The sequence below is a fragment of the Prunus avium genome, chromosome 6 (genome assembly GCF_965620075.1).
Source record: "Prunus avium chromosome 6, drPruAviu1.hap1.1, whole genome shotgun sequence".
Classification (NCBI taxonomy): Eukaryota; Viridiplantae; Streptophyta; class Magnoliopsida; order Rosales; family Rosaceae; genus Prunus; species Prunus avium.
In genome coordinates this window covers 15,700,603-15,706,678 of record NC_142289.1, presented here as the reverse complement: position 1 = coordinate 15,706,678, position 6,076 = coordinate 15,700,603, and the positions used below count along the sequence as shown (strand labels likewise).

Below are 6,076 nucleotides of genomic sequence, written 5' to 3'. Positions count from 1 at the left end.
TCCTAGAACATATAACGTATATAGACAATACCGAAACTCAACTCTTGGGAATATTCCCAAATATTCCAACATATGCAAATATACAACGGGGTTGGGCCATCTAGAGCGGGCTTGGAGAAAATGGGCTCCTCCTACGTGCAGGCTAGAGCCTCAAGTAGGCAGTTTGTCACATTCTCCTCCACCCATTTTCTCGACGTCCTCGTTGCGACTGCCAACATCCTCCCTCTCAAATCCTTCCACTATGTGCTTGGGCAAACACAAGGATTCCTATTTCTCTTCAGTGGCTTGAGAATCTGGCAAGCTCTTCCACTTGACATGGTATGATCAGTACCTCGGGGCACGAGGCATGAACACCTCCCTAGCAGCTAAGATGAACTCTGACAGGACCCGACCCAAATTCCACTTTGGAATCCGAGCCAAACCCTGTGCGTGGCCGACACCTGGCAAGTGCCGGGCACAAGTGACCCAATTGCCCTTTCCAGTCAACTTTCAACATAAAACTGGGGTTTGACTTCTGCCGAAAAATTAGCAGAGTCTCCCCTGCAATTAGACCAATCCCAAACTTACACCTGTCAGACATGCATATAAAATAATATACACCAACTGCCAGCATACAAAAATTTACATACTAACAGTTAGACAAGTGTTCTAGGGCAATATCAGAGCTCTACACAGATTAGGTTACAAGTATAAAATAATTAAACAAAACCCTACTTTGTCAAGGAAGGTGGCGGAAGATGAACTTGGCCCGGTGGTGGCTCACTGTGCACGCTTACTGCCTGGGGGCGCAAAACATTAAAAGGGTGAGTGGACCAAAAACAAAGCGTTAGAAAATAGTATTAGAACATACTAACCCCTCTGTAAAAACAGTTATAAAACTATATCATTTTCTTATTTATACTCGTACTAAAATCAATGCATTTCTATTTATATCTAAGAGCCAATCATACACTTAATCAAACATTAAGTCTTATATAAATATACGTACAGAAATCAATGCAAGCGTGTATATATATATATATATATATATATATATATATATATAAACAATCACACACTTGATTAAAACATTAAATCCTTGAAAGCATTGAAATCAACTTTTAAATCTACCACCTAGGTGTACCCATTTAGTAATCCGTCAATTCCTTATAATCCGTCAATTCCTTTAATTTCCGTCAATTCCTTTATAATCCGTCAATTCCATTCTCGTGCCACCGGAGTGACACGTCCTAGCAGACCTCAGGAAACACAAAGTCAACCCGAGCCGCAATCCTAGCAGAATTCAGGGGACACTTGGTCGGCCTGATCCGCAATCCTAGCAGAATTCAGGGGACACTTAGTCGGCCTGATCCGCAATCCTAGCAGAATTCAGGGGACACTTGGTCGGCCTGATCCACAATCCTAGCAGAATTCAGGGACACTTGGTCGGCCTGATCCGCATTCCTCATACCCACGGTTTGGGCGTCCCCGAAAATCGTGGGGCGGTGTCTAGCATGCTGACTTACCCGAAGGCAACTGGATGTCCGTCGACATCAATATAACCGAAGGCAACATAATTTTATTCCGAAGGCAACTTTATTTCCGAGGCAACATTTATTATACTGAAGGCAACCTTGGGTACCTATGGTGGCTTAAAATAAATGTATATATATATATATATAATTCTTGAAAAAGATTAAAGTTTATAAAACTACTTATAAAACTATTCCTTAAATCCTGCTGCCATTTAATCTGATAATACCTCAGTTCTAACTTTCCAAATCCCTTTTTAAATGTTCCACTAGGCAGCACATAAATAAACAGAAATATTTAAATCTATCAAGTCATGCTAGGAAAGCTGTATTCAGTAAAACTTATTCAAGATCAAATAATGAAATTAAAATGCATAAAACATTTATAAAACAAACAGTCCACTCACAGATACTCTGAGCTAGCTGGACCCTTTGAAGGTCCCTCCTGCGGGTCACCTGGTGCCCGGGTGCCTGTATAACCATCATAATATTTTATTAAAAACTCTGCTCAGTAATATAATATTAAATTAAAAACCCTGACCCCCGGCTCCTAAAAATGCGTGCATCACTTTAAAGGTCATTCCTATGTCCACACTCACTTTCCTCTCAATGGACACGATTTAAAAGTACCTAGGGACTCAAAAGCGATAAAATCCCCAAAAGTCAACTCGGGACCCCGTGGGGTCCACGACCTCAGAATTCCGATCCGATCGTTCCTAGAGGTTCCAATAGGCCTAGGACACATGTCCCAAGAGTTTGGTCTCGATCGGATGGTCGGATTGCTCACAATTGTACGATCGGACTAATGAATGATTTTCCGTAAACCTAGTCCTAGGGTTGGCTTTTTCGGAGTATCCGGGACTCCGATTGACGATCCGTCGAATCCTACACGATCATTAAAATACCTAGATCAACATCCTCCAGTTTGGCTATGATCCAACGGTCCGAACGTATTGAACCCGAAAAACGCACACTATGCGAGATCCGCGAAAACCTACGCGCTCGTGAGGACACGAGGATCGTTCTGGGACCAAGAATGGCCACTGCTACCTGGCCCACGCGCCGGCAGCGTGTGGGTGTGCATAGTAAGTTCCGGCGGCCAAACAATCTCCAAACCGCCCGCCCAAACTCCTATCCTAAGTAATACACCCTATTTGGAACCACTTTTGTTCTTGGACTATGGCCAAAAAGTGGCCAGAAATGACTGAAAACGGCGACGCAAACTGGCAGAACTTTCAGCTCGAAATTTAACCAATCAAACCTCAAAATTTCTCAAAACCTACCCAACCATCAGCTAGAACGTGAAAATCAGTCGAAAAACCATACCTAATTTGTCCGATTCGGTGACCGGAGGAGGGAGAACGAGGGTTGAGAAGTTTGAGCAAAAACCAGCCCGTTTTTCTGCAGTTTTCCGGTGAAACTCGCGGCGGCTGACGGCTGGGCTGCGGAGGTGGCTGCGATACTTCCTTGGCCGGTCTGGTGGCCGGAGGTGGTGAGTGGCTGGGTGTTAGTGGCGGTTTGGGATGTTGGCTGGAGCAAAAGAAGAACAGGGGAGGGGGAAGTTTCGCGAAGAAGAAGAAGAGGAAGTGAGGAGAGAGAGAGAGAATCAGATTTTTAAAAATCTGATTTTCGAAAAAAATACGATTTTGCCCTTCTTTTTTTTTCGTATTTTGATCGTATTTTCTTCGTTACAAGTCCGATTCGAGTCCACTACGTGTCTACGGACTCGTTTTGTCGTGCTCTACGCAATGGTGCAAGTGGATTTTCCAAAATTGTTCCCGGTCAAAAAGTCAACTTAAAACCAAATAAAATACCTCAAGGGCATAATTGTCTTCTCCTCTAATAAATTATTAATTAAATATTAATTAAGGTTTGGGTTGTTACAATCTACCCCCCTTATGAAAATTTCGTCCTCGAAATTACGTATCTGTGACTCGTGAGTTAGGTTTACTGGACCTGCAACTGATCTTCGGGTCCCCAAGTGGTCTCTTCCACGTCGTGACTCCTCCACAATACCCTCACTAGTGGAATCTCTGGATCGAAGCACTTGCATCTTCCAATCCAGAATCTGAACAAGCTGTTTCATATAACTCAAAGTCATCCGTCAATTCTCTGAACTGCTCTTCCAAGACATGGGATGGGTATGAAATATACTTTCGGAGCATAGACACGTGGGATACATCGTGTAGACGGGGAAAGGTTTGAAGGTAAGGCAAATCTACAGGCTATTGGGCCCACACGCTCCAAGATCTCAAATGGCCCAATAAAGCGAGGGCTTAGTTCTCTCTGTTTCCCAAATCTCACTACGCCTTTCCAAGGCGACAATTCCAAATAAAATACCCCAAACTCCATCGTACTTGCTCAGTGTTTGAGAAAGCTTGAACACGAAATTCATAGTAATGTACTCCCACTCCCACTCGGGAAACGAAAGTGGTTGCAACAATCCCGATGGTTTCTGTCACTCTGCCTTAACTGATGGACAAAACAAACACTTACTGACGTACTCTGTAATACGTTTCTTCCTAAAAGGCCACCAATAACGTTCCCTCAGAGTACGATACATCTTAGTGCTGCCAGGGTGCATAGCAAAAGCTGAATAGTGGGCCTCCTCAAGGATTCTCCTTTTTAATGTCTCATCCTAAGGAACATACAATCTTGTTCCTACCATCAAAGTCCCACCATTCCTCATTGAGTAATATGTCCTGGTGCCATTCTCAACCTCTAATCTCAATATACGAACTAATGGATCTTGAGACTGGGCTTTACTTAATCGCTCCACTAGCACTGGTTTCACATGGAGAGTAGCTAACAGTGCTCCCTGATCATCCATACCTAGCCCAACTCTCAATTTCCTCCTTTCCACCAACTATGGCAGACACCTTCCTCGAAAATGAGGTACCGATCCCGAGAACTTCCTACTGAGGATATCAGCTACCATATTTACTCTCCCTGGGTGATGCTCGATAGTTCCCTCATAGTCTTTCATAACTCTAGTCATCTCCTTTGCCTCAAGTTCAGTTCCTTCTGGGTGAACAGATACTTCAACTCTTAAGATCCTTAAATGTCTAGCACGTTTCCCCATAAAGATAGTGTCGTCAAAACTTCAGAGCAAACACTACCGCGGCAAGTTCCAAATCAGGAGTAGGATAGTTCAACTCATGCTTCTTAAATTGCCTAGAAGCATAAGCGATTACCCTACCATGCTGCATCAGCACACAACCTAATCCTTCTCGGGATGCATCACTGTATATTACGAAGTTCCCCGTGTCGTCCGGTAGTGCCAATACCGAAGCGATAGTCAACCTGGTTTTGAGTTTGTTGAAACTCTCTTCACACTCATCTGACCATTAAAACTTGACTTCCTTCCTTGTCAAACGAGTGAGAGGTGCCGCTATGGTAGAGAAACCTTCCACAAAGCGACGATAGTACCCGGCTAACCCAAGGAAACTCCGTATCTCAATAACACTAGTTGATTGTGGCCAATTCACTACTGCCACAACTTCCTGGGGATCCACATCAATACCTTATGTAGAAATCATGTGCCCCAAGAAACTCACTCTGTCCAACCAAAATTGACACTAGCTGAACTTGGCATACATCTGTTTCCGCCTCAAAGTCCTCAGCACACTTTCCAAAAACTGGATGTGCCCCCTTTGACTTTGGAGTATACCAAGGTATCATCTATGAACACAATCACAAAGTGATCCAAGTAACATCGGACACCTTGTTCATGAGATCCATAAACGCAGCTGGAGCGTTAGTCAATCCAAATGGCATCACCAGAAATTCATAGTGCCCATACCTCTTCCGAACTGCTGTCTTAGGCACATTCTCCTCTCTAATGCGTAGCTGATGATACCCCGATCTCAAATCAATCTTAGAAAATACCTTGGCACCCCTCAGCTGATCAAACAGATCGTCTATCCGTGGTAACGGGTACCGATTCTTTACTGTGGCCTTATTCAGCTGCCTGTAGTCAATACATAATCTCATGGTGCCATCCTTCTTCTTAACAAACAATACTGGAGCGCCCCATGGTGAAAAACTGGGTCGGATAAAACCCTTATCCACCAGCTCATGTAACTGAGTCTTTAATTCCCTTAACTCTGCTGGTGCCATTCTGTACGGCGCCTGAGAAATGGGATTTGTACCCGAAACGAGCTCAATAGTGAACTCAATCTCCCTGTGAGGTGGTAAACCCTGAAGATCCTCCGGAAACACATCTGGAAAATCCTGTACTACTGGAACATCCTCCAACCTCAATCCATTATCCCGGGTGTCGATAACATGCGCCAAATATCCTGAACATCCTTTCTTGAGCAACCGTCTTGCCGTTATAGCTGAAATAAGGCAAGATGGAAGTACTCCGAGCTCACCGTAAAATGTCACCTCAGGTCATCCAGGACTACGGAACACGACCTCCTTTCTGAAACAATCTACTAAGGCATGATGTTTAGCTAACCAACCCATGCCCAAGATCACATCCAAAACAATCATATATGTGGGAATCAGATCCGCCTCCAAAAATACTTCTCATACTAGCACCAAACTATCTCCATACACCG

General features: G+C 43.9%; 1 long non-coding RNA gene across 1 annotated transcript; it reads right to left on the bottom strand.

Moving 5' to 3' along the window:
• Window positions 1–579: 579 nt before the first annotated feature.
• Window positions 580–3,104, bottom strand: LOC148293782 (uncharacterized). The gene is made up of 3 exons (XR_015836428.1): window positions 2,838–3,104; window positions 1,919–1,982; window positions 580–779 (listed from the first exon to the last, which is right to left on the bottom strand). It is a non-coding gene; the product is annotated as an uncharacterized LOC148293782 (long non-coding RNA).
• Window positions 3,105–6,076: the final 2,972 nt, after the last annotated feature.